The sequence below is a fragment of the Zosterops lateralis genome, assembly GCF_965231275.1.
Source record: "Zosterops lateralis genome assembly, chromosome: 8".
NCBI lineage: Eukaryota > Metazoa > Chordata > Aves > Passeriformes > Zosteropidae > Zosterops > Zosterops lateralis.
This window is the reverse complement of record NC_139768.1, coordinates 25,260,984-25,280,374: the sequence shown is the minus strand read 5'-3', so window position 1 is coordinate 25,280,374 and position 19,391 is coordinate 25,260,984. Positions and strand designations below refer to the sequence as shown.

Here is a 19,391-nt window from a genome sequence, read left to right as displayed (position 1 = left end):
CCTTGTCTCCTGCTGCCCTTTGTGGATGGATGCGTCCTTGCTGGAATGCCGCTCACCCTCGCCCAGGGGTGATGCCTCCCTTGCAGAGCTGTTTTCTTTCCCTTTTTCCTATGGACAGGAAAAGGAAGGAAAAAACCTGATAGAACCATAAGATGAAAACATTAATTTGTGGGTTTTTTTTTCCTTCAGGGAAACTGTCCCATCTTTGACAGAGCTGTGAATCCAGCATTTTGTTGAGGTGCTTATCTCAAAAATAGAAGAAAAAATATGCATCGAAAGAGGTGATTTTTTTATATTATAGGGCTAATTATGATGTGTCTATTAGATATCTTGGCAAAATCTTTAGTGCCTTATGTGCATAACCAGGACAAGTGCTGAAACTGTGTAGAATAATTTATAATGCACGTCACAGCCAAAAATTTACTGTCATTCAATCAGTGAATTAAATAAGCATCATCTTACCAAGCTTTGAAATCACTCATTTCATTACTGCAGATTACATGTACCATGGTGAGGAAGGACAACACTGGGAGGTGCTGCACAGGCTGGGCTGGGAGGATTGGGATGCACCTGGGAATTCCTGCAGTTTCCTTGCCAAGTAGCCATGGCCACTCAGATGGGGCAGAGAAGCCATGACAACTGGAGAGCAGATTCCTGCTTTTGTTGGATCTGCAGGTGTGCTCTTGGCTTCTCGAGGGCCAGGCCGAGGTTGTGCATCAGGGCAAAGTGTGGAAGACCCAACTCGGCCAGCGTGGGAAAGAGGAGCTGGAGAGAAGGGACAGAATGTGAAATCTTGAGGTTTCAAATGCAGTGTGGATGTGCTTGAGGAAGTTGAGGGAAGAGCAGACAGCTGGGCAGAGGGTTTGGGTGGTTGGAATGCGCGTGGCTCTGCTTGGAAGGGTTGGGCAGATGTAGCCACTTTGCCTATAACCTTGGGGGCACACATTTTTTGGGGCATGTGTAATGGTCACTTGAGAGCTGCAAAAACACCCCTCTGCTTTATAGCCAAGGGTATAGGATTCTCTTCTCCTTGGTGCTTGTTCCACTAAAGACCTCTTATGTGCTGTTAGGGAGATGCTCATCAGGGTTTGCAAACACCGGTGAGAGATGTCTGAGGAGTTCTGTAGTGGCCTTCAGCTAAGAAGACAGTTCTTCAAGATTCAGAACAAGTGGTGATCTTGGCATTGCTTCCTTTCATGTTAAATGACACCATCCTCTTTCTGTTATTGTCACAAATCTTAAGATTGTTGTTCTTCCCATTTTAAATAGAGCATGTGGGAAGATCTAAACAGGCAACTTACTCTAGTGGGAAGTTGATACACGTGCTGTCACGTACCCTGGTATTTATTCCTCTCCATTAAATTATATTCTCCAGACCATTTTTAAATGTGTATGTAGCCAGTGTTAATTTCAAGGAGACAGATTTTTAAAAATACATACACTTAAACAGTGTTGGAACCCATTTAAAAAATCTATTTAAAATCAATTGTGTGCGAGAAGAAGTCTACAAACAAAAGGGCAGAGACAGGCATATCAGCTTTAATTTAGTACTGGATTCCCTTTGACAGGAGCCATTTAGATAGAGGGCAAAAAATTATCTCACTGAAAAAGGCAGTGATTGATCACATGTTGGTAAGTGAATCAAGTCTGCAAAAAACAGAGGTGATTAAGGGACAAAGAGGAATTATCATATTACAATGTTGCTGCCTGTCAAACCTCCGTCTTGTTGTGCATTCATGTGTCACGTTGTGACATTCGATCAGCGCTTAACTCCCTTGGACAAAGGGATGGTCGTTAAAAATCTTTAAATGCTGCTCAGAATTGTGCTGGGGGTGTAAATCCGTGTTTTGACTGCTGACAGAGATCTTTATGCTTGCAAGAATAGATACACAGGACCTGGCTGACAACTTATTAAGTCGATCTTAGCACCAGGGCGTTCCCAGCTCTTTCTCATCTTTGGTGTTGCTTTGCTGGCCATGACGGGATGGGTTGGGAGGTGCCAGGGATAGCAGGCTGGCACTGCTCATGGGCAGGTAAAACAGCTGAAAATTGGTGAAACCAAGGGTATATTAATCTCCAGAAAATGGAAACTGTGAAGGCAGGAGGTGGGCTGGTAAAACCTGCAGTGAAATGGGAAGGGTGAGGATGCGATGGAAGAGGGTTTGTAGGAAGATGTGGAGAAAATGAAAGAAAATGTGTGAGTGACAAAGCTGTGGGGAGTGTCTGTGCGCTTGGATGGACTTTGGGGTTAACAGCAGCCGTGGGTGAGGCTGGAGACAGAGGAGACAGGATGTGCAGGGTCTGTGTCAGCATTTTCCTCAGCCTAGACCCAGATAATGCCTCGCCCAGCTCAGCTGCTTCTCGGCAGCCGTGCTGGAGAGGAGCATGCGGGACGTGGGCAGCGGGTGCGTGCCAAGGAGTAGTGACAGGTATGGGGAACGTGTGGCAGCTCCATGGCTCAGCATGTTCCCTGCTGAGGTGCTGGTGTCCTGCTCCTGGGGGACAGAAGCATGGCACATTCATAAACCTTCTGTAGAAACACATGTAGAAATTTCCTAAATCTTTACAATAATGGACTGCAGTTTAAAAAAGTAGCATCTTTAGTTTTTGAATTTTGTGGCCTTGGCAGTTGCTCTGAGGGTGCTGTTGGTGTAGCTCTCTCTGTCCTTTCCCACCCATGTGGGTCCTGCTCTGGACACACACACTTGGATGTGTAGAAGCTCCATTAGAGAAACCACTTTGGTCTGTTGAGTTTCAGCATCATGCTGATACGGGGGTTGGTGCTAGATGATCTTCAAGCTCCCTTTCTAACCCAGACAGTTCAATGATTCCATGACATCTCCTTTTCTTGGATTTTCTGTCTTCAGTACATGCAGTTAACCAGGGTCTTGCCTGCCTGGCTCTGTACACGAGATTCATCTGTTTGGAGTTTTTTTTAAGGAAAAGGGAATGGAGAACTGTTGTGTGCTTCATCTGAGTACTGCGCCAAAGAAGCACAGTTAAAGATACCTACATGACAAAGATCAGGTAAAAGCAAAACAAAACCCACAAATCAGCAAAGTGGTAGATCTCTGAGAACCAGCCTTTGTGATTTTCAAAGAGCCTCTATTTAAGCAAGTGTCTTGCTTGGATGAGAAGAGAAAACAAGTAAAGCATCAGCTTTTTGTCAGGGAATAGGTTGATACTAGACTGCTCTCAGTATCTGCAGGACCACTGTGTGTCTGAATATATTAATTAATAATCTGGAAAAAAGGGGTGGATGGGGAGTTGGTGGCACCGAGGCAGTGAGGGGTTCTGTGGCATCTCTGGTGGGAGGCAGCCCTGTGCAGAAGGAGACAGAGCTGAAATCAAGGAGGATCACATGGTCAGATGAGAGCCACCACTGCCAAACACAAGGCTGGGCACCCGGGAAGGAGCATTCCCAGCTCCTTGCACACATTGCTGCGCCTTCAATGAACTGGAACCACTGGGGAAAAAGACCTGAGGGTTGCTGCAGAGAGCTCAATGAAGGCATCTGCTCAGCATACAGCCAGTCACAGAAGATCAAGCAAGGTGTGAGACCATGGGAAGAATGGGTGAGAAAATAGGAAAATAGGATAATGCTGTTAGGAGGGTGCTCACGGTGTCCCAGTGAGTGTGTGCTGGGGAGGTTACCCCTCACTCTGCAGCTCGGGAGGTTCTTGAGAGGTGGTGGCTGAAATAGAATCACACAATCATAGAATGTTTTGGGTTGTAAGGGACCTTAAAGACCATTTCCACCTCTCCTTCTACTATCCGAAGTTGCTCCAAGCCTTGTCCAACCTTGCCTTGGTTACTTCCAGGGATGGGGCAGCCACAGCTTTTCTGAGCAATCTGAGGCTCACCACCCTCACAGGGAAGAATTCCTTCCCAATATCCCATCTAAACCTCCGCTCTTTGAGCTCAAAGCCATTCACCCTTGTCCTATCAATAGTCACAGCTTGTAGCCATGTCTGCGTAGTTGAAGAGATTGGGGCTGTTTAGAAAGATCATGTGAGTAAGAGGATTTGTGTGAGAGGTTTTGTAGACTAATGTTTGACATATTTAACCTTTCTCAAAATACGAGAGCGAAGGAAAATCCAATAAACCAGGGGCATGCACTGGGCACTCTGCAATTGATGTTTCCCCCCAATGCTCACTGAAACACCAGGAATGCTGGGCAGCCCCACACTGCCCCTCAGCCTGACCTGTTCCCTCCTCCCTGCTCCTGCCTTTAGAAGTGTTGTCCTCTTCTCTATGGACAAGCATATTTTAGCCTGTTGGACAGTTTTTGGCAGCGTGTACTGAAACTGCTTTTCATACTGCGTTAGAAATACGGTCGGTCACAGCATGTTCTCCTCTGCTACCAAATCCTTGCTGAGAATCTGAAGTATTTTGAAGCCACATTCAATTAACGTGACTTCTTTGGGAGCACAGGACTTCTCTCAGCGGTGTTTTCAGCAGCCTCAGCGTTGCCTTTGTCAGACAGAAATGCCTCTTACACTCCAGTCTTGATGGAAGCGATAGGGAAACCTCATAGATCCTGTGGGGGGTCCCTGGTTGGGGATGGGGTACGTGGGAAGAGCTGGGATACAGGATGGTTCGGCTGCAGCTTTTTTGAAGGGCAGCTCCACACACATTCCTCTTCCTTAGACTTTTTCCTTTGAACTCAAGAATAATTTGTGAACTGGCAGGAATGATTAATGCATAGATACTGAAAAACATAGTTGGCTTTTTAAAACTGTGGTTACTTGGAAATATGGGCTGGCTGCCATGGAAGAGGGTGCTGTAGGAGTTTATCTGAACACAAAATACTGGAAAGTCAAATTTTACAGTCGTTTAATTTGTCCAGTGTTTTCAAATAAGGATACAAAATGAATATATTTAAAACAGTGTTACTCAGGAAAAATATGTATTTGACAGGGTCATTGTGAGTTCACTGATACAATACTGGAACAGCACAATATTGTTTAAAGTGAAGATGGAGAGAAATGCCTGCTCAGTTAAAGCCCTAGAAGTGCTGCCCCAAATGTGAGCATGCAGATGGCAGCAAGCAGCCCTGTCCCTGGGATGTGTCCCTTGAAGATGGTTTTCTCTGCAGGGACAGCTTCAGTGGCTCTGTGTTAGAATCACAGAATGGGTTGGAAGGAACCTTAAAGACCATCCAGTTTGAACCCCCTGCTGGCTTTCCACTAGACCAGGTTACTCAGAGCCCCATCCAACCTGGCTTTGAACATGTCCAAGGATGGGGAATCAACCATAAAGGATTAATCATCTAATCTGTTTAAAATCTGTGGAAGCAGAGCTCTCTGATGGGCTTTGTTTGGGACACTGGTGATGGAACAAGGGTGAGTGTTGTTCAAGGTGTGTCACATCTCACAGCCACAGCTTTTTGCTGTGGTCTGGGCTAGTGAGTGCACTTCTGGCCAGAAGGGACAAAGGAGGGTCTCTGTCCTGCTGGGCACTAACTGTGTGTTAATGAGGCCTCACCACAGAGCGGGACACTGCTCTGAGCTTTGTGCCTGGCAGAGAAAATGGTGCATGGCTGCTGGGACACGAGCACTGCTGGCCATTGCTGAGACCATTACAAGGATTCAGAAATGATTTTAGAAACTCTACTTCTGCTAGGAGTCAGGAGCAGCTCCAGCCAAGCCAGCTCGGTGCCAGCAAACAGCTCGGATGGTGGAGTCTCCTGCCGGCAGCAGCGCTCTGCCAAGAGCTAATCCCCTGTGAGAGCACGGGAACAAAACAGTACCACTCGCACAGCTACTCCTTGGGCACAGGGAATTAATATTAACCCTGGATCGCTGCAGAATTCCCGCTATATTTTTCATGGCTTACACTCCAGGCACACCTCCTTGCCAAGGATCATCCACCCCAACACGGAGCGCAGAAGTGAGGCTTGGCCTGCGCTGCCAGGTTTGTTCGGAGGCAAACAAAACCCTGGCACCTCCGCAGACGCCAGCCTGCCTTGCTTTCTGCTCCTTTGGAAGCACTGGTTCTCCTTGGGAGCGGGCTGGCGAGCCTTTGGAGGTGTGGGGACCCACTCCATAGTTCCTGGTCTGTGTGGAGAGCCAGGCTTTGGAGCTCCAGCCCTCATTTTGGTGCCAAACCCAAAGCTTTTGTGCCCAGAGGGTGGATGCATTGCTTGCTTAGTGAAATGGGTTAATGCTTCGCTGGACTCCAACACATCAATGGCTTGGACAGCTGAAAGCAAACAAAATTCCAGTTTGGATTGAGCTGGCCCAAAATGAAAATCCTTGTTTTCTTTTTCCTCCTGGAGTTTTGGGCACATTGTCCCCACATGAAACTCTGTAGTTGGCTGGAGTGGCATGTTGGTGATGTGAAATGATTCCAGAGGAAGAGTGGATAAACATTTTTATACTGAGGTATCTAGTGAAGGAAAGTTTGCATGTAGACAGCCTTTAAATTAGGGTTTAGGTGGACTCTTCATCTCTGTCCAGGATTTTTTCCTGTTTCCAACATGTAATCTGTGGGCCAGGTTTGTAAAAGCTTTTCAAAATTAATCCATTTGAAAAATGCAAATAAGAGGGCAGCTGAAGGCAGGTCTCTGCTGCCTCGGGCAGTGAATTTGGCTCATGCTTCCAGTGTTCCCACTCAGTTCCCAGAAGAAGGATTTGAAAAGGAGGAGGAAAAAAAACCCACAACAGAGGAATTGCTGCAGGTGATTCAGAGCGGGATGCTGCTGTTCCATCACTTCTGCTGCTCCGCTCTCTCAGTGGCACACTGCCTCCTTGCCCATGGACACAGCTTCTCCCTTGGCTCTTCGCATCATCTGTAAAGATGCTTCAACATTTTTACAAGAGCAGAAAGGCTTGAAATCATCCTTCCTGCTGTCTGTAGTTGCATTTTGATTCCTCAGAGGTTCTCTGGTGATGGACCATGGGAAGGGTTCTGTGAGCATTCATGGGGTCCTTGACGAAGAAAATACAGTAACTATATGGACCTTTTGCTTTAGTTATTTAAAAGTTGCTTTTTAAGTTTTGCAGCTTTTAGGTATAAAATGCAGACATTGAAAGGAAATCTGTGGGAATTCAGAGACCAGACAGGTTTAGCCAGTGTCTTCTTCATCCACAGCTGGTAAACCCTCAGGGTAACTTTTAGCAGACCTAAGGCATTGGAAAGGATGATCTTGAAAACAAGCAGAAGAAAACAACCTCGGTTTGAATAGAAGAAAAAACTACAACACAAACATCCAATGGGCAAAGGGAACTTTAAAATGTCCCAGTTCTGGGCAAGCTTTGGTCAGCACTGGTGTGGTCCACAAGACATGTGGGGAACGGTTTCAGAAGCTCCTGTGCTTAAAGAAGTGGTTGGTGCTGAGCAAAGCTCCCATTGCACATCTGTTGGTGTTCCTTGGGTACCTGCTGCTGCAGTGAGTGTTACTCCTAGGTGATGTGTACGTGGACAGCCCGCTCCTAGGAGTATTCCATGTGCATGAAGCCTGTCTCAGAGCCTTCAGAGTGTTTGTTCCTGTGCATTTGTAGCCATAGGGAGAAAATTCCCACTAGCATTGTTCTGTCAAATGCTCTTTGTTTAAGTCTTTTAAGTTTTCTAACCACTTTGTCCCTTTGTTTTCGAGTCAGTAGTTTTTATCATGAAAACCCTGGCGTATTGATAACTATTGGGGAAATTCCCTGAGGCTGCTGAGCAGGAATCTGCCTTGATGACAGAGATGCTTCCAATTTTTAAGCAAAACAGCCTGTAAATTGTGCCGTCAACTAACAAGTATGGGATCCCTGCTGTGTAATGTGTGGGATCCTGGAGTATTTTTATTTCCAGGGTGATACCCTCATGGTAGCATGTGGAGCTACAGCTGGGCCGCCAAGGAGCATCCTGCTTTGGGAAGATGAACGGAGAATATGTTCCTCAGGATTGCCATGCCTAATTAGCCTCAAGTTCTGGTATTAGGAGATGTTAATGAGCTGCAGCATATAAACTAACCACAGGAAAAAACCTTTTTAATGGCTGTGCCAGCGGTAGGAAGAGGAGTGCTGCTGGGGGAGCTGACTCACAGCTCACGGCTGATGGCACTGGGCAGGGGGTGGCCGTGCCCAGCTTGGCCACAGGGACCTTATGGCACCCGTGGGCAGGGCCCATGTTGTCCCAGTGTACCTCAGAAATGGATCTCTCTAAGCTTTGCAGTTGCAGGGAGGTCTGGTCATTTTCTGTAAAACAGTTCAATTAGCACAAAGGTGGCCTTTGTTAGTTGTTACTTTTGTTGGTTTTGAGGATGCATCCCTGGAGATGACCAGTGTATCCAGTATTGCAGACTTACAGTGCTGTGCCTGCTCCCATTTGGATGTTACACTGCATTTACTCTCAGTTTTCCCCTTTTTTTTTCCTGTAGTGAAGATAAAGGTTTAGAAACAGAGATAGGAGATTTAATTAATTTGCACTTCTGTATCAAAATTCAGAGAGGTTTTCAGAGAAGTTGGTTCTTTCTGCTACATTTTGACTCCTTTGGCACCTTTCTTGAGAGGCAGGTGAGGAAGTTGCACTTCCATTCTCTCTCCTTTCCCCAGACCTCCATTGTGCAGTGTTTTACCATACCAGCTATTCTATTCATTATTTGAAAAAAGTGCCCTGTTCATGGGTGAGCCGAGCTGCTGCAATGTAAGATTGTTATTCATCATACTGGAAAATATGCCTTCTTTTTTTTTTTTTTTCCATTGCTTTGAAAGTGTGTAAAACAGACATGGGGAAAAAAAAAAACAACCAACAAACCAGCTTGCCAGGCTCTTAAGTGAAATAATTGCATTGAAGAGCGGAGTTGGAGAGGAGCCAGCACAGAACCCCTGATCAGGCAGGAAGGGAAGGGATAACGTGGCCACAGCGAGGGCGTGAGGCTGGAGAAAAGCTCTGAGAAGAAGAGCTAATTGAGGAGGGGATTCAAACAAGAAATGTTTAATAAAAGGGTGTTGGTTAGTTAGTCATGAAGAAAAGTTATGGGTGTCAGGTGGGAATTGGCAGGGAGGAGTGTTAAGAATGCCTCTGTGGAGCATCTGGTAGACCCTGCTGGGGATGTTGCCTGTACTACTAATCATGACACCGAGAAATTTAGGGTGAATGTAAAAGAAAGTGTATTTTCTTTAAAGAGAAAAGATTCTCAAATTCATGGCCCAGAGGTATCAGTCAGTGAGGTCCCTTCCAGCTGTGGACCCGTGGGTTCCTGTCAGGAATGTGCCTTGGGAGAGTGAGACTTCTGTCATATTTTAGCTGTAAACTCAGAGTGTGTGTGCTGGAGCTGTGGATTATCCTGTTGTGCTGCAGAGCTAGCCCCTGGTCCTGCAGCAGTAGCCAGGGATGAGCTGCCCATGTCATCCTCTGCCAGCAAGGGGGACAGCTCCTGATGGCCATTGCTCCAGCACATGGCCATTCCAGATAGGCTTCAGATCAAAGTTCCGGCCAAAGCCCGAGACATGCTTGTGTTTGCAGGATGGATGATAAACTTCTGAGTGCTCAGTTCTGATAGAAATAAAACTGCAGCAGGATGGTTGTTATGTGGGCAACACAATGAGGTTCTCTTTGGGAGGTTCTCTTTGGAAGGTGCCTTTCCAAGCCTGACTTTGCACTCTACAGCTGCCACTGGAGATTCCAAGAGCACAGAAGGGTTTGGGTTGAAAGGGACCTTAAAAGGCATCGAGTTCCACCCCCTGCCAAAGGCTGGGACACCTTCCACCATCCCAGGTTGCTCCAAGCCCTGTCCAGCCTTGTCTTAAACATTGTCAGGGATGAGGTACCCTCAGATGGCATGGAGAAGGTCTTGTGGCAAAAGGGATCCTAAAATCCCCTGCTAAAAATGCTTCTTTGGGAGACTGAGGGTGTGGTGGGACTCAGCTGTGCCTGCAGGAGGGGAGAGCAGTGAGGAGTGTGGGGCACTTGCACCCCCACCAGAGCAGCCGCTGTTGGATGGAACCTTTCCCAGAGCTGGCAGCCAGCATGGAAGAAAGTAAATAAAGAAAAGCCATCCCCATTTCAAGTTGTGGTATTTTGAATTAGTTAAAATATTTATCTAAGAAATCTAGTGGGGAAATGTAAAAATGTAAGTTTATGAAAGTTCCAAAGAACAGGAAGAAAAGACAAAAGGCCTGGGAGAAATACCACAGTGTTTTCATTCTTTTAATGATTATCTGGTGGGTTTTTTAAGTGCTTGGGGATGAAGGACTTACTGTATTGGTCTGACTACAAAGTACTCACAAAGCCCAAGTGTAACTGTTCCGGGCAGGGCTCATTTTCTGACATCCTGGATTCTTGAGCTCTGTAAGTGTAATACCAGCTATTTCCATCCTATTTATTGCATCCAGCTTTTTAAGTAATGGGCCAAGTAATGATGGCAGATGCTATAATCATTTTTTTGTTAATGATTTAGAGTTCTATTTGCACAATAATTAGTTCTGCACAGCTCCATGGCACAATACAAGAGGAATGCTCTCCTGACTTTTTACTCCTCAAGTTAAATGAGACTACTGAGCCTCGAGGGTGCAAGGCAGTCCAAGGGTGAACCTAGGAGCTTCAGAGCCAGGACTGTTGTAGCCTGATGGGTGTCAGATGAGCTTAAATTTTGCCTGTGGACTGTCCTGGATGCTTGGGAGAGCCCTCCTGGTTCCTGATGGCAGCACAGCTGGGTTGTAGCTGCTTACAGCAGCAAATGCAGACAGTGCCTGACAATCCCAAACATTTGACCCATCCTTACTGAGGGACAGATGGATCCTGAGAGCTCTAAAAACCACTTGAAAGAATCAGCTCTTGGTGTGAAAAAAAAAAATTAAAAAAATGTTCTCTGTGTACTTCCAGGATGACCAGATTGGTGTTTGAGTGGCTTCTGTTGCTGCTGCAGCTCCTGGTCACTCCAGGCAGGAATTAGTGGGGTTCCTTGCTCAGTTTTCCCTTTTGTCTGTTTGGATTTTCAGCTGATGAGCAGAAAGATCTTGATTCACACTTGGCACAACACGGCTCTGATCTCAGCAGCAGATGCCAGATGCTGCCGGAATACAAAGAAATAATGAAAGTAACCCGAAATGTGAGTCAGCTGTAGGTGTGATGGGGGTGCCTCCTCTGCTTTGTCTTCCTCTGGCATTTCTTGCTTCATCCACTCTGCCTTCAGCTTTAGTCTCAGCTCATCATTTCTCCTCCTGTATTCTTCCTCCAGTTTCATTCCCTTTTGTCTCTCTTTTCTGCCTTTTGCCATCCCCTTACTGCCCACTCCTGTGCCATGACCGCGTGGTGGGGGAGTGATCTTCCCCACAATGATAATGAAAAACCTACTTCCATTCCACTTCAGTTCCCTGGCACCCCCAGTACCATTTTTAGTGTCATCTCAGCAGCAGACATTTCATTTATGGAAATTTGGAGTGTTTGTTCTTTCTCTAAACATGACCCTGAGTACTGGTGTCATTGCAAAAGCGCTAACTGCAGCCAGTACCTCTTGGAAAAGCACTGAATCACTTTACTTCTTCATTGTGAATCACTAATTTTATTTTCTCCTAATGCTGCAGGGAGTTTCTCTAGTTCTGGAGGTCACTGGAGCCTTGTAACTGCAGCCAAAAGCATTTTAAATGGTTATTGTGCAGGGCAGCAATGCCATCAATCTCCCGTGCCATTATTTTATCTAAAAAGTTGGATTCGATATCCATTTTCATGTTTAAAGCAAAATCACTGGCAGGCTGCCATATCGTGTGAGGCACAGAGAGTGGGAACTTGTTCATAAAGGTTTATTGTGAGTGTGACTATTACCTACTGGTTTGGGATATTTTTCAACAAATCAAAACCTGCTGGTAGCCAGGTGGGTTCTGAACGGGGTCTTTTCTTCTGAATTGGACTTCTTTTATTCTTTCATTTCCAAGCCAATCTGTAGTCTAGCTCAGATAATGATTAGATCTTTTTAATTGAAGTCTCATCAGCGTCCAATGCTGGCTTGCCCAGAAATACCTTACTTTTTGGCTTATATATGTATATGAAAAAAAAAGAAGAAAAACCCCAGAAAATAATAGTGGAATGTAAGTCTGGGGCATATTGGATTAATTTCCTGTTCCACTTCTGCATCAGCTAACCAGACAAATAACCAATTTGTTAAGGGCTCTGCTACTTCCTTCAATCACTTGCTCACAATACACTTTTTACATTTTATTTCCTGGTTTTTCCATTTCAATTCCTTACATCCCCTGCAGGTCTCTCTGTTTTGGTGCCAACAGCAACACAGCCAGTGAGGGAGGGCAGGGTGTGATCCTCCAGCTCCCAGCAGCCCCATCCGCCCTCTGGACACAGGTTTTCTGCAGGGACTCTGGGGACAGCGAGCTCTTTGATGCACATCCCTTGGAGAATCCAGATTAAGGATCTCCCTGGTGCTGTGTGTCCACTGCCTTATTGGTGGCAGCAGGAATTGCAGCTGTTGTGGGTGGGGTCCCAGTTTATTGAGCTGTTTTTGAGAGCAGTGAAGTGGGAATATCACCGTGGCATGGCAAAGGGAAGGAAGGAGATATCATGGAATCCCAGAATGGTTTGGGTTGGAAAGGACCTTAAAGCCCATCCTGTTCCACCCCCTGCTGTGGGCAGGGATACCTTCCGATGTCCCAGGTTGCTCCAAGCTCCAATGTCCAGCCTGGCCTTGGGCACTGCCAGGGATCCAGGGGCAGCCACAGCTGCTCTGGGCACCCTGTGCCAGGGCCTGCCCACCCTCTGTGTAAAGAACTTCTTCCCACCATCACGTGTCAGGGTCTGTACTGGGAGCGGGATTAAGCAATCTTAACACAGGGCTTTCATTATTTTCCTCTCCTGGTGCATGATGTATTCCTTTGGAGACTGGTACAGTGCTGGTTAACAAAGTGTGGTGTGGCTTTTTGCTCCATTCAGTGCATTTTGTGGGCTTATATTTGTGTTTAGGAAATTGATTCTGGACACTCTGCCAGGGATGTCATTCCAGAGAAATGGAGGCAACAAGGAGAAAAAACCAAACAGCACTCTGGGTTTCTGGGTAAACTGCCTTAACTGCCAAATGGTTCCTTGCAGAGACAAAATCCTATAGAAAAATCTGTAAGAAAAATAAAGACCTGTAACCTGAGAAGTCTTGAGCAGAAGTTGCAGAGGGCTCCAGTGTTCTCTGATGGAGAGGGGAGGAAGTACAGCCAGTCAGTTGCAGTGTTGTGCAGCACAATAAATATTTTATTACCACAGACTATCATTTGGTTCCTAAACTGCGTGGGACAGGCTCTGCTCTCGGATGGTGTCCCCACATTTGTGACTCTGTGAATATCCATGGCTGAGGACAGAATTTGGGTCACACACTGCAAAGTCTGCACGTAAAATATTCAAGAGCCATGTAAGAAAACTCTCCAGGCTGGCACTGCACTGGTGTATGTTAGGGCAGCAGTTGTTACGAATCTAATGGTATTTTGGGGTTGACCATAAAAATACTTTGGCCTAAGGCTGGTATTTGATAAATAAGATGAATTGGACCATTTCAGTGCTGATACAGTTTTGATACATATTTTGAAACACACTACAGCCTTGGCTATCCAAAGAGGGGTGGATAGAAAATGCTGATTTATATGGTGGGTTCAATAGGTGCAGTGGGTTAAAAAAAATCCTTGTGGCGGGGGAAATAACATGGGCAACTTTCTACCATTTGAGTTTCTTGTTTGCAAGGAATCCAGAAAGTCAGTGGGAAACTGGGGAGGGAATAGGCATGAAAAGCAGCAGCAGAAATCTCCTCATTTTCTGGTAATTGTGAGCTTTCAGACCAGCTACCACAGTAGCTTTTACTTTCTGGTTTCCCTACTGTCATACAGTAATAAATTTAAATTTGTCATGCTGGAGGGAGATGCCAATATCAAACTGAAAATGAAGTAAACGGTTTTGATTGGAATTGAAAAGGAAGTGTTTCCTGCTTTAAGCTAAGTTTTAATTTAACCTAATTACACAATAATGCAATCGGTGTTTAGTTAATCATGAAAGGTGAAAATTCAGCAGCAAGGCAGGAGGCACATCCTCACCCAGCACATGGTGTGAGCTCTGTGGGTTGGCAAGGAAATATGGAATTCCTGGCTTTACAGTGACTCTGAGTGACTCTCCGTGTCCCTTCGTGTGCTTTTCCCTCTGGGACTTTTCCAGAGCTTTGTTTAATACAGAACTGCTAGGACACCCGTGAGTTATGGGATAATAATTCCGTGTCAGATACTGTGAGAGTGAAGCTTATTTTACAAGAATGCCCTTTGATGGAAGTAGGGCCCCTAATTCAAACTTGAGTGCGTTCTGAGAGACATCTACATGCACACAATAAAATCCAGGGAGAACAATTTGCATAGAAAAGCCAGGAAACAGCTGGGCTTATAGACAGCTCAGATTTTAGAGGTGGCTTTCTGGGGGAACAAGGGAAAGTCAAGCAAAAGAATTTAAATCCAGGCCATTTTTGAGAATTTTTTCTAATACTGCATATGTTAGAATAATTTTTAAAATCACAGCTGTGTGCTGGCAGCCTAAACCAGGTGGTTTTACCTTACATTAATATTTAGATTGTTGTTCTTTGTAATTATCAGCCAACAGTAATGGTAACAGACACTTACTTGTCTGGCTCATATATGTCTGTATTTACTCTTACTTTAAATTCTTTCCCATAGATACAATTCAGCACAATCAATGCCAACAAAATTATTTTGAAAGCAGATTAGATTAAATATCTCATTCCTTACTGAGCTTCCCATTGGCATGTGAGACGATCCTTAGAGAATTAAGATTTGTTTCAGGGACAGAAATGCTCACATGAGATTGCACAGCCTCTTGCTGGTCATTTTTTCTTTAAATATTTGACAGAAGTGCCTGGCCAGGCTAAATTCAGCTGTTTTTATATTTGGGGAGGTTGATGACTAATACCAGAGAGGGAAAAAAGTGTCAGGGAAGTGTTTTTCTGTACAAGCTTGTAGGTGGTTTTATTCCAGGTTGTCTTGCTGGTGACTTGGGGCTTTCCTAGAAGGATGTCACAGGATTAAAGAGTCACAGTTTGAGTTGGAGGGAACCTTAAAGCCCATCTAATTCCAACCCCCTGCCATGTACCAGGCTGCAGGTCAGGGAAGTGCTGGGATGGGACAACTCTGTGTGAGCTGGACATTCCCAAATCCCTGTTGACTGGGCTCTGCTCTCTCAGATTTGGGGTTGATTTAGAGTGGCTGCTCTTTGGTGCTGATTTAAGCCAAATCCTTGCCCTTACAGAGCCAGGAGGATGTTTTGAACTGGGAGATGACAGGATGGTGTGGGCAGCCATGGGTTGGAGTGATGGGATTTGCCCCCTGGGCTGCTCCCCAAAATGGCAGTGCAGGGAAGGCAGAACAGCCTCATCCCCTCGTTCTTTCCCATCTCCTGGACACCTTGAAGCATCAACCCCATTGTCAGAGGCCTACCCACACCCACACCTGCTGATGAAACTGTGACAGCACTGATGGCACTTGGAAATGAGCCTTTCTTCCCTGGATTTTGGTGGAACTGACTGGTGTCCATCCCACGCCTCTCTTTGCAGGGGGTAGAGCCAGGTCTGGTCATGCACGACAGGTGTCCGTGGGATTTGGACCTCAGAGTCTTGGAAGCAGGATCCTACCTGGCCTTTACATTGTGTTAAAGCAAGTTGGTGCAGCTTTGTGCCTAATAAATGTAAATCATCTCCCCCTGCTCTGCCTGTGACCAATCCATGGTTTTTATAATCAAGAATAAGTCCCAAGACTGGAAAACTGCCCACCAGAACACTGTGATTCCAGATGGTGTAGGGTGATAATGTTGTATAGGTTTATTAAGGTGATTTGGTATCTTTGCTACTTCATGTACTTATTGTAGCAAATAATTTCATGGAAAATGAGCTATTGCTGTGAGTCTGGAAATAAAGTCTGGGAGTTTCCTATTGTTCCTGCTTTTGTTGTGTTTATTTAAACCAGGAGTCACTCTTCTTAGCAATTCATTTCCCCAGCCCAGCAAAAAAAAAAAGGGAAGGGGAACTACACAGTCAACAGTGATTTATTTCTTTAATGCATTTTTAATAAGTAGACTCCCAAGAACGAAGCAGTGGTGCATAATTACATTATCCTGGCCCCAAAACTTGGGCTGTTCCTGCTGCAGGCAGGTTATTTAACACCTGGTGAGCATAAGTGAGTGCCCTGCTGGGCTTGGAAGGAAACCCACTGACTCTGGGGTTCACATCTATTCTCTAGCAGCAGTTTCTCAGGTTCTGAAATGGTTTTGCCTGGACTTTGCACCAGGGGTTCCTGCAGCTCCGCTGCCTCTCCTGTGTCCTTGCCCTCCCTCTCCTGTACCCTTCGTGCACTTCCTTCAGAGGAGAGGCTGTGTGGAGAGGCAGGAGTTCCTTTCCAGATTGCAGTCTCCTAAATTAAAGCAAGCCAAATCGATTTGAATATTACATTTGCCTACAAGACCTCCTGCTAACTTCTGTGTTTTTCACAATTGCGTTTTCCTGGTTTTGTTTAGGTTTTTTTCGCCTTTATCACTTCCCTGCTGCTGACTAAAGGAGCTACACAACAGGGGAAAGTGTGACTAACTCACTGCCTGCACAGGGGAAAGAGTGAGGCTGCTTCTACACATGCTGGTGATAAATGCACAGAGTAAACAGAATGGAAAAGTGGAGAAAAACAGTGCTTTTTTTTTCTACAATCTCTTTTTTTATATATATATATAACAATGTTAGTCATTCCTCCCAGCAAGTACAGGTTAAAACAGTTTCCATCATGAGATTTCTTACAGGAGAAGCAGTATCAGCTGAAAATTTGTGCTTCCTTCTGAAATTGTTTTTAATGTCTGTTGTTATAAAAAAGTCCAAAAATGGTTTTTCCTCTTATTTTTGGTGTCTCCTTTGGTTTGACAGCAAGTCATAGAGATGCAATTTTTCTCTTTCTCCTATCTCCTGTGTCAGCTTGGCTGCTATTTCCTATCTCAGTTGGGAGGGAAAGCATTTAATCAATGGGAAAAGGGCAGGAGGATTCACCCAGGAATAGGGTTGAAACTGGTTTTAACTTTGGTTGAAATGGAGCAGATTCCAGATGACCATGGTCCCTTTAATTAAGGGATATCGTGCCCTTGTTTTAAAGCCTGAAATCAGTGGAATCATGGACTGCAAAGGGCTCTGGAGCAGGTCCAATCTCCTTTTGTGGTACAGAAATACTTCTTCAACAATTTAAGAGCTTGGAGGGGCTGAATCAGAAGCCAACAAGTGACTTGCTCCTGTATTAGGTCAGGAAACACAGGTCTGAGCTCAGCCCCCTGATTCAGGTGCTAATGAACAGCCCTCTTTTCCCTTCATGTAGCGTTACAGCAGACCTTCTTTCCTATTTTTCCTCCAAGTATCCCAGCATGGCTTTGGAAAGGGAAGGGAAATCTAATTTGTGTTTAAATACAGTATTGTGGTGTTTGTTTAATGTCTTTGTTTGCTTTGAAAGTTCGTCCTGTACTAATGAATTTACAAAACCTACATTATCCATAAAACTGTCGCTGGTGCAGAATCCTGTAATAACTCAGATAACGTATTTAAACCACGAGTGAGTTTGCTATATCCTTGAGTTGATAAATTGTGTAGCTTCGTTTGGTAGGAATCAGCAATTTTATGTGGCAATTAATTTTAATGGCAATAGGGAGCCACAGGACTAAATTTTTATCCTTGGTTTTCTGCACATGTAGGGGAATATCCTTGTGTTTACTGTTCAGGATGCTGCCCTGGGATACAGTGTGTGTCTGCAGGGAATTTCACTTTGCAGGCATTATGGCCACGCTGCACCAGCTCATGGTCCAACTCTCCAGATAAACCATTTGGGGGATTTCACATCTCTTAAAATATGTCAGAAAAGGGGCAGATGGCCAAAAAAATCTCTCCCCAGGATCTGTGTTGCTTTACCCCCTTTCTACTGCATGAACTTGCTGGTTGCCTTTTTTTATTGTGTAAGTCACCACCATCAGGGATGATGCCAAAATCATGAACTTGGAGTCAGAGAGGAAGAGATCAAGTTTTTCTGAAGTGATTCCCATTGTTTGTTTTCCCTTTGCTGGTCTCTGATATCCAGCCTGGAAACATCCCGTTTGTACAGTTGGCCGGGAAACTGTAATTGTGTCGGATCTGATTTGGGAACCAGGAAAGCCTTAATTCCAATCTCAGCTTCTGCCACCAGAGTTACATAGTGGAGCCAGTCACTTGAGTTGATAATTTATGTCTGTGACACTGACTGCATCCTCAGCAGTGTGCAGAAAGCACTGGAGTTCCCCTACAGCTACAATCTGTCTTGAGGCAATAAAAAAAGCTAAGGGAGGTAATTTGAAAGGGATTTATTTAGGAGGCTCTTAAGTAACATCCACATTTTGGGGTTTTGCTCTTTGTGAAACAGGCTGGAGAGATTTGGGGGCATTGCTGGGAAAAACCAGACAGACATCACTGAACTCTTAGAGTGAATAAGGGTTTCGTCACAGAACCAAAGGTGCCTGTAGATCCTGAGCCTCATGTTTCAGGTGTTGATCTCTCATCCATGACCATGGAGCCATTGGTGTGTCTGTGGGTGCCACTGATTTGTTCATGGCTGGATGTGTTTCCAACATCATTTGTGTTACAACAGTTCCCAGAGTGGAGTGATGGCTCCAGAATGAGATTTGGGGAAGTTATGAACAAGGTCATGAGCCCGATGGAAATTTCATTTTGTTCCATATTTATTCTGCTGTTTGGGGTTGCATGGAGCTACCGGTCTGTAAAATGAGGTCGCAGCCAGGAAAGAAAGTTTGGGAGCTGCTGCTTTAGAGTTTGGGTTGAAATTAATTATTTGTGTGCCTCAGAGAGTTGCACTAGTTTTTAAACAAGGCAGCTGGGCTAGAAAGCAGGGGAATTCATTGTGAAACACTTTGTGTGATGGCCAGCACTTGAACCTTGCACTCCCTTGGTGCACCACCAACCAGAAATTTCAAATTGGCTGCTCAAAGTTGGCTGTGTAGTCATCCAGATATTTCATCACGTTATTTCAGGTGGCACCAGATGCTCCAGGACCATGGAGGAGTTCATTGTAGTCACAGTTGGGAAAGTTGGTCTGGTGTAGCTTGTGTTATACTCCCACATGTTTGGACAGGAGAAAGGTGGATACAGAAAGGAAGGCCAGACTAATACTGTTTTGAGAAGGAAAAGTGTAACCAGTGTGGAACTGGATGTGAAAAATGCAATACCAAGGGTGTCAGCTTAGTGTCTTCAAAGGAAAATATTCTCTTATTTTTTCTAAGATGAAAACACCTATGAAGTAATAATCTTTAAAAAGCTGAGTCCTCCGCAAGAACCAATTCAAAATGCCGATAATTTGCAGAAAGGAAAATCTTTATTTTCATGCACAAAACCTGTGGGCTGTCTGGAAAGCAAA

At 45.1% G+C, this 19,391-nt stretch overlaps 1 protein-coding gene across 6 annotated transcripts in view; it reads left to right on the top strand.

The window, feature by feature from the left end:
* LOC310911953 (C-terminal-binding protein 2) overlaps positions 1 to 19,391 on the top strand; it is a 136,664-nt gene that overhangs the window by 38,375 nt on the left and 78,898 nt on the right. Inside the window, exon 2 of one of the 6 annotated variants that reach the window (XM_083866044.1) lies at positions 15,527 to 15,630. The exons of 3 other annotated variants lie outside the window; for them this stretch is intronic. The gene's annotated coding sequence lies outside the window, so the exon portion shown is untranslated. Of the gene's footprint in view, positions 1 to 196; positions 282 to 10,586; positions 11,042 to 15,526; positions 15,631 to 19,391 lie in introns of those variants that run through there. 2 more of the 6 variants (XM_083866048.1, XM_083866047.1) reach the window with 2 other exon arrangements.